Source organism: Schistocerca serialis, chromosome 2 (genome assembly GCF_023864345.2).
Source record: "Schistocerca serialis cubense isolate TAMUIC-IGC-003099 chromosome 2, iqSchSeri2.2, whole genome shotgun sequence".
NCBI lineage: Eukaryota > Metazoa > Arthropoda > Insecta > Orthoptera > Acrididae > Schistocerca > Schistocerca serialis.
Genome location: NC_064639.1, coordinates 772,837,107 through 772,846,260, shown reverse-complemented (window position 1 = coordinate 772,846,260; position 9,154 = coordinate 772,837,107). Strand labels below are relative to the sequence as shown.

The window sequence follows — 9,154 nt, the reverse complement described above, 5'->3', positions numbered from 1 at the left end:
TTTATTATAGAATGAGTGAAGACACAAAACGTGGTCCATCGAAGTGTTCGAGTACAAGTCCGGAACTATATGATGATCTCAGCGGCAACGAGTCAGTTTTGCTATGGCAGAAGCACAGAACACGGCACTACAAAGCCAGCCCTGGGAGAAGTAGGCGTGATATTCTCCCGCATCTCTCGTCCCCCTTGAGCAGTCTAATGGTTCAAATGGCTCTGAGCACTATGGGACTCAACTGCCGAGGTCATTAGTCCCCTAGAACGTAGAACTAATTAAACCTAACTAACCTAAGGACATCACAAACATCCATGCCCGAGGCAGGATTCGAACCTGCGACCGTAGCGGTCTTGCGGTTCCAGACTGCAGCGCTTTTAACCGCACGGCCACTTCGCCCGGCTGAGCAGTCTAAGTTCTGGTTTGTTTATACTGGCGACCACCTAACACGTCTGCATTGTATGGGCATTCACATTTTATTCTCACTTTTTTTTGTTTTGTTGAAAAGAATGCAGCTAGGAGACCTGATTTCCTCATTTCCCACAAGGTGGACAGCGCAGAAATAATATTTACATGCACAGTATGTTTTAGTAGACACAGTAAATATCTTAGGAGATGCTATTACCATATGTGATCAAAGCTATCTGGACACGTGACTGAAAATGGCTTACAAGTTCGTGGCGCCATCCATCAGAAATTCTAGAATTCAATATGGTGTTGGCCCACCCTTAGCCTTCATGACAGCTTCCGCTCTCGCAGGCATACTGGTGCTGGAAGGTTTGTTGGGGAATGGCAACACATTCCTGACTGAGTGCTGAACTGAGGAGAGGTGTCGATGTCGGTCGGCGAGGCCTGACACGAAGTCGGCGTTCCAAAACATCCCAAAGGTGTTCTGTAGGATTCATGGCACAAATCTGTGCAGGCCAGTCCATTACAGGGATGTTATTGTGCAGCCACTCCACCACAGGCCGTGCATTATGAACAGGTGCTCGATCGTGTTGAAAGATGCAATCGACATCCCCGAATTGCTCTTCAACAGTGGGAAGCAAGAAGGTGCTTAAAACATCGATGTAGGCATGTGCTGCGATAGTACCACGCTAAACAATGACGAGTGCAAGCCCTCTCCATAAAAAACATGACCACACCATAACACCACCGCCTCCGAATTTTACTGTTGGCACTACACACGATGGCAGATGTCGTTCACCGGGCATTTTCTTTTTATATATATATTACTGCAATGTCGGGCCAACCCGCGACAGAGGTGGAGCAAGCCCCTAGCACTCCGTCATGAGCCAAAAATGAGTTTAATATTCTGGTCCTGCGATGCAGGACGTATCAGATATTAAGCTGATAAGAACAGATACTACTTTTTTTTGGGGGGGGGGGGCTCCTTCCTCCCCTATAGCCCTACCTTTTCCTCTCCAAAAATGCCGCCATCCTCTAGTGTCGACGCAGCACGTAAAGCAGGGTGCTGTTAGTAGCAAGACTTATTGCCATAAAACGAAAATAAAAGCGGGGGCATACTCTGCTATGCCTCAGGGGGCGACGACACACTACTCAGAAAAACACCTCTCTCTGCAGGTGTGAAGCAAGTGATGAGTTTAGAAACTAAAAAGGAAGAAATAAATAAAGACAGAAATGAAGGCAAAATAAAAAAAAAGACAGGGACGGCAGCACACACAAATGGAAACGAAACTGGCGAGATAATCCCATCGCCCGTAGAATTAACGAAGTAATAATCCTCTAAGATAGATTACGTGTTTTCCAATTTCCCAATAATTTTCCATACTAGGTTCACACAATTCCCATGTTACCGATTGCCATATCATCAGTATCATAGAACAGTCTACTCTAGTGATGCCCAGAAGGCCAATGTCAAATCTTGGGTATAGGCAAGTCAAGGGTAGTTTGAGAGTCCGAGTGACAAGGATCCAGGGGTAAACTCAGGCAATTCCTGGATGAGGTGCCTTAGTCAACCCGGAATACCTTTTGATAACCATGAACCATTGCGACTTTCAGAAATCTTGCAAACGGAATGGTATATTTCTGGTCAGATTCCGCCAGGCGATGCTGGCTCCACAGGTAGTCCATGAAAGAGACAGCATCGGTGAGGCAAAGGTCATAGATCGTGAAAATGGTGTGGCCCAAGAGCCACACCATTGCGTTACGTCGTGTTCGGGGGTTGGTCTGAATATCAGGTGTAAGGAACCAGTCGATTGACACATTGTCTGGTGTCGTCCCACCGATCAGCGCTAATAGCACACGTGCAAGGTCCCACACTTCTGTGACGTGAGGGCATAAGAGACGATGCTCTCTGGTGTCTACGTCACCACATCGACCGCAAGTAGCCGAGGGCCGTAGGTGGATGGCCGCCAGGTGATGATTAGTGGGTATTAGATTGTTTACGACACGATACCATAGCGCTGAAACTTCCGTGGGAAGGGCTGGGTTGTTGATATTAGCCCAAGCTTGGTGCCAGATGACCGACGGTCGTCTGTCCTCTAATTTATGTGGTGTGGGCTGGTCTCGAAGTGCCTGGTAAAGGCGCTTCGACGTGCGTGCCTTGTCAGTGGCCACTGTTAGGACGTAACTTTGATTGAGGCAATAGTCCTTGACTGTCGTCATCCGGAACGGAATATGTGTCAAACGTACTGGTGCACGCGCCGATTGTGGGCGATAACGGTCGAAAAGAACCGCTGTTGTCCCACCTGGGTCAGTTTCACGCAAAGCGGCGAAACGATGAATCAGGAGGGCTGCACATTTGCAGGGAAAGTCAATGAGTCCAAGGCCACCATCGACCTTTGGCAGTGTACAAGTCTGTGCATCGACTTTGAACAGTGCATGCCGCCACAAGAGCCAATATACTGATTGTGAGATGGCTCTGCCAGTTTGTTTCGGTAGCGTAAGGAGTTGTGCTACATACCATGCCCGTGATAGAATGTAAGTATTAATCAGTTGGATTCGTTGATGGAGGTCGAGTCGTCGATCAGCGTGACTCACGCAAAGTCCTCTGATGCGCGTGAGAAGCCGCCTCATCGTGGGTGTTAACATGCGCTGCGGACAGGCAGTCACCTCAAGGCCCAGGATACGTTGTTCCCCCACAACTCGGTACCATGGGCGTTCGATGGTCAATGATCGTGGTCCTAGCGGGATCAGCACTGTTTCGTTGGAATTTAACATGGCACCGGATGCTCGTTCATAAACGTTGAGAACTCGGCGAACTGAATCGATGTCCCTAGCGTTTGCGACGAACACACCGACATTAGCCGCGTATGCCACACTGCGGAAGGTGACGCCTGGGAGAGCGACACCATCGACCATCCGTCCGATGTCACGCAGCATGGGGTCTAGCGCTAAAGCGAACAAATACATTGACAAGGGACACCCTTGTCGAACTGATCGTCTGATGGGAATTGGTCGTGATCGGCAGCCGTTCACAACGATTGCGGAATTTGCTCCATCCAAGAAGTGCCTGATGATTCTTATGAAGCGCTCCCCAAAACCCATCCGCGACATAACGGCCAGCAGGTAAGGGTGGGAGACCCTGTCAAAGGCACCGGCGAAATCTAGGGAGAGAACTGCAGCCGGGGTTCGAGTGTCGGCGGTGAGTAAGACAGCATCACGGTATATAGAAGCGGCGGTGAAGATGGTTCGATTCGAAACGCCACATGATTGAGTGGGGCAAAGTACCTTATTCATTACCTGTTTAAGACGAGAGGCCACGCTTCGTGCCACCAACTTATAATCAGTGTTAAGAACGGTGGTAGGACGCAGGACTTTAGCTCGACAGTGACCTGTGACCTTTGGAATAAGGGCAATACGTCCAGCTAGAAATTCGGCGGGTAGTTCGCAACCAGCAAAAATCTCCTCGCACATTTTGCAGAAGCGGTCTCCTAACAGGTCCCAGAATTGTTGGTAGAATTCATAAGGGAGACCGCCGGGGCGAGGTGATTTTTGTCCCGGACAGGCACGGAGGACAGCTGTGAGGTCAGCGAGTGTGAGTGGCTCGGTTAAACAGTCGCGGTCTCGATGATCCAATGAAGTTGGGACCCCACCGATAAGTGCTCGTCTGTGGCAGCACCGATAAGTGCGACGTCTACCGCAACATCCTGGAAGAGGTGCGTATAATGGTCTGTTAGGTGTTTAGAGCTTCACGATGGTCTGTGAGGCGTGTACCATCGTCTGTTTTAAGGCGTAGAATGGTGTTCTTCTTTGCGTGATTCCTTTCAGAGGCAAGGTGATAGCTGGATGGCCTCTCGCCCTCAATCAGGGATGCGGAGCGGCACCTCACCACCATCCCCTCGGCCTTCTCCCGAGAGAAGCGAAGGATTGTCGCTTTAATTTTGTTGAGGCGCATGCGTAGCTGGTCGTACCTGTCAGCAGGAAGGGTTAGTGCATCGTTTAGACATTGTTAATAGAAGTCTAATGTGCTACGCTTCCAGTGTGCGACTTCGCGACTATGTTGCTGGATAACATGTCGCAGCCGCGGCTTCGCACAGCGGAGCCACCAAACTACAGTGGTAGGGTACTTCGATGCAGTAGCGATGCAATCCCGCCATGTTTTCGTGACAAGAGTGCGTAGTTCGGGCGTTGGGAGATGAAGTGTATTCATCTTCCAATAGGTGCCCCGAGGAACTGGGGTTGGGCCCGTGATATGCAAGGAGCAAGAGTACGCACAGTGGTCACTAAAGGCCACAGGAATGACTTGGACGGCACAAAGGGCAGGAAGCAAACCAGCAGAGACATAAACACGGTCAATACGGCTTTCTCCAGCGGGGTAGATGTGAGTAAATTGTGTGTAGGCGGGATGAAAGTGGCGCCACGTATCATTAAGATGGGCCGCCCGAAGGAGTGAAGCGAGCGCTTCACACCTCATGGGCGTTGGGACCTGATCAGCATCGGCTACCACACAGTTAAAATCTCCGCCAAACACGATAGGACGACGAGCTGTCAAGAAAGGGGTAATCTCTGACGTAAAAAGTGTTCTTCTGTCGTGCCTGTGATTAGCTCCTGATGGAGCATAGACGTTAATAAAAAGTACATCCCGAATGATACACGCAAGAACGCGACCATTGGGTAGTTTTGTAACATTGGATGGGGTTCACTCTGATCTGTAAAGCAAATCAGTGCCCCGCCTGGCGTCAGGGTCGATGTTATATAGTGCCTCATAACCAACCAGGTCAGAGAGAAGGGGGGCACAAACCTCCTGGAGAAAAACCACATCAAATGCACGAAGGCACAGAAAGTCCTTCAGAGAGCGTAGTTTTACTGGGTTGGAGATGGAGTTGATATTTACTGTTAAAAGGGAGAGGACTCCCGGCTGACGGTCAATTGCAGGCATAAGAAAGCAACCCAGAGAAAGTAACGTCAGATGAGGTCATGGTCGTATGTAAGCAGGTGCGTAAAGATCGAAACTGTAACCCTGCTACTTCACCCCGGATGTTAAACACAAATACCAGGCAGCTCATGTGGGAACGAGCCCACTCAATCTCGCATTTCGTCGTCTTCGTCGTCAGCCCAGTTCAGTCTTCCCCCATCGGCGGGATAGTCCGAACCAGGCGGCGCAGACGGCTCAGTCGCAGCGGTATGTGAGAGGGGGCGAGTGCGCTGCAGCGGCTGTTCGCTACCCTGTTCATTTTTACGTTTTGCGGGGACTGCTCCCCGATCTCGTGATGAACTAATGAGTGCTTCTAATTGGCGAGCAGTTTTCCGCATACCGTCCGAGCGGTCAGCAGAAACATAGCGTGTAACTGATGAGGCCTCACTGCTGCTCTCAGGAGGGGGACGTATGACGCCCTCCTCCTCCGCCTGCTGTTCTTGGCTCGCCTTCTTGCGCCTGTGACGACGCCGGGGGGACTTAGCGTCATCTGCCGGTGGGGGTGGGGTAGGAAGAACTACCTCCATCTGCTCTACAGTGACAACATCACTGGCCACAGCAGGCGCACTAGTCGCCGCCGGCGGTACTGCCACTACGGGCGTCTGGTCCGGGACAATCTCAATAGGGCTGTCAACAGATGCACTAGGTACCGTTTTTACCTCTCCTGACGGACCCGGGGTCGAGTCGTCAGTTCTCTCAGCGGTTCGGTGGGCAGCACCCGCCACTATCTCGCTGAGAAGAGGCACAAGGTTGTCACCTTCAGTGCGTTCCCGCGGCAGTTGCACAGGCCGCCCGCGCGGGCATTCCACGCGTAGATGCTCCGTAGATTGACAGAGGGAGCATGTCTGTGGTTGCCCTATATAGGTAACCTGTGCCCTTGTACTCGCAGTATTTAAATATGACGGTATGTGCTGGCGGAGGTCCATACGAACACTACGGACTCCGCTGTTGCCCTGGAAACGGTAGGCACTGACCCATTTTTCATTCGTGATGCTAAGCACCTTGCCATACCGCGACAGGACACGGCCTATTACTTCATTGGGACACTCAGGGGGTACGTTAAATACCCGCACAGTCCGTATCCCAAAGCCAGATGGCACTCGTCATACTCACGCCCTGCCATCGGATCGCCACATTGTGTACCGTGATTCGTCTCTCCACACAACGTTTTTCCAATGTTTACGCTCATTACACCAAGTGAAGCGTCGTTTGTCATTTACCGGCGTGATGTGTGTCTTATGAGCAGCCTCTCGACCATGAAATCCAAGTTTTCTCAGCTGCCGCCTAACTGTCGTAGTACTTATATTGGATCCTGATGCAGTTTGGAATTCCTGTGCGATGGTCTTGATAGTTGTCTGCCTATTAAACATTACGACCCTCTTCAGTTGTCAGCGGTCTCTGTCAGTCAACAGACGAGGTGGGCATGTACGCTTTTGCGCTGTAAGTGTCCCTTCACGTTTACACTTCACCATCACATCGGAAACGTCGTACATAGGGATGTTCAGGAGTGTGGAAATCTCGCGAACAGAAGTATGACACAAGTGATACCCAATCACCTGACCACGTTCTAAGTCCGTGAGTTCCATCGAGCGCCCCACTCTGCTCTCTCATGGCGTCTAAAATGACCACTGATGTCGCTGATATGGAGTACCTGGCAGTGGGTGGCGGTACAATGCACCCAATATGAAAAACGTATGTTTTTGGGGGTGTCCGGATACTTTTGATCACATAATGTACGTACTAAGAAAATTCCATACTAACGATACGGCCCAGCTAAGAACGGGCATTACTAAGCATCTAGGGCCTGATGGCTTGCCTGGCGTAGCAGTAGTTTACCGACCAGTCCTTTTGGAGTTATGATTAAAATTCAGAGAACAACGTTAGATAAACGAATATCACCCGCTTAGCAATGCGAACAGAGCATCAAAGGCGCCACTCCATTGCATCCTTTCATTTATCGACAGGGTGGCCGCCAGCCCACTTTGTGCGCTTTACACAGTAACCATTAGCTGGCGCTGGGGTAGCTCGTAGCTCCTGTCACAGCTACGAGATGTCGCTCCAAACGGCAGTTACATATGGAACAGGTAATATTCGTGCCTCGTAACAAATTGTGGACTCCAATGCCTGTCCAGCGAGAGTATAAAAATCCCTATAGTAGTTCCTATTCCTAAGGTCAGCCTTCACTTAGTGGCAGAAAAAGACAGTGAGGCACTGTCATTTATAATATCTACTGAAGGAGAATATATGTATAGATGTACATATTTTAGTGACAGTGCTGTAGTGAGGCTCAATGACCTGGAGCAAATATTTCAATTGGACGCCACATCGAAGACTTGCGTGTCCGTAATGTGTTATCCAACCTGGGAAACGGAACTGTAGTCTAACGTAGAATCTGAAGCATGTTTAGCTTCTAGCGTATTTCCACATAATTGAGAGGTGAATAATTCCACGAAATATTTGTAAAGTGTATACACGAACCAGCTCAAAATCTCTACAGTTGTTCCTGCGCTTATCCCGAACATACAGACAGAAAGAGTGGCACAGGACTCAAATACATGTATGTATAGAAGACAGAGGAAGAATACAGATAGAGAAATACAGGAGAAAATAGAAGATAGATGATTTGTGTCCTGGTTTTATTGCTTAATGAAATACAGCTGATTACATACACAAGTTCTCATTTCACTAATTAGTATTCTAGCTGCTATGGATTTATTTGTCGATTGCCATGGTTGTTTTGGAGTTCACGTTGTGAAGTTGTGCTTCAGTTAACATAATTGAATTCTTCAATTGTTATTATGGTTGTGATTGTGATTTGTTGGTATATTATATTTATTGATTATTTATTTAATCGAATAGCTCGTTAAACTAATATTTCAATTCTTGCTCGTGATGGCTGGGTGTTGTGTGCTGTCCTTAGGTTAGATAGGTTTAATTAGTTCTAAGTTCTAGGCGACTGATGACCTCAGCAGTTGAGTCGCATAGTGCTCAGAGCCAATTATGCTGCTTGTATTTTTCCTCCTCTTCCCCAAAGTTTGTTTTCCTTTCTTGTTCGTCCATGAAAATCGCTTTCTGAATTTTTCTCCTAAATGAATGTCCGTGTGTGTGTGTGTGTGTGTGTGTGTGTGTGTGTGTGTGTGTGTGTGTGTGTGTCCCTTATATTGATGTTTGCTTCTTAGAGGTCACTTAGTGTTTGTGTAAACCACGCTGGAAGTGCTTTCCGCTTCATAACTTCACTAAAGATTTGCTTGCTCAGTCTGTCGTGATCTATTGCAGTCAATGTTCGGTGAAAGATATTCTTTCGCGTATGGTGTGCACAAGCTAATGGAAGCCAAAGGAAACCACAGCGTTAAAGACCCATAATATGTATCCACATGACGTGTGACCCGTAAAAAGAATCATGACGATCACTCCTTTGGCAAAAGGTTCCAGACTAGTCCCCCATTCATCTACACCTCCATCTACATGGATACTCTGCAAATCACACTTGAGTGCCTGATAGGTGGTTCATCGAACCATCTTCACATTACTTCTCTACTATTCCAAAGTCAAACAGTGCGCAGAAAGAACGAACACATATATCTTTCCGTGCGAGCTCTGATTTCCCTTATTCTACTACGATGACCTTTCCTGTCTGTGTAGGTAAGAGTCAACAAAGTATATTCACATTCTGAGGAGAATGTTGGTAATTGAAATTTCGTGAGAAGATCCTGCCGCAGAGGCAAAGGCATTTGTTTTAATGATTTCCATCCCAAATCTTGTATCATGTCCGTGACACTCTCT

General features: G+C 48.6%; 1 pseudogene; it reads right to left on the bottom strand.

Moving 5' to 3' along the window:
• Positions 1 to 1,229: 1,229 nt before the first annotated feature.
• Positions 1,230 to 1,377, bottom strand: LOC126458716 (U2 spliceosomal RNA; annotated as a pseudogene).
• Between the last annotated feature and the right edge of the window lie 7,777 nt (positions 1,378 to 9,154).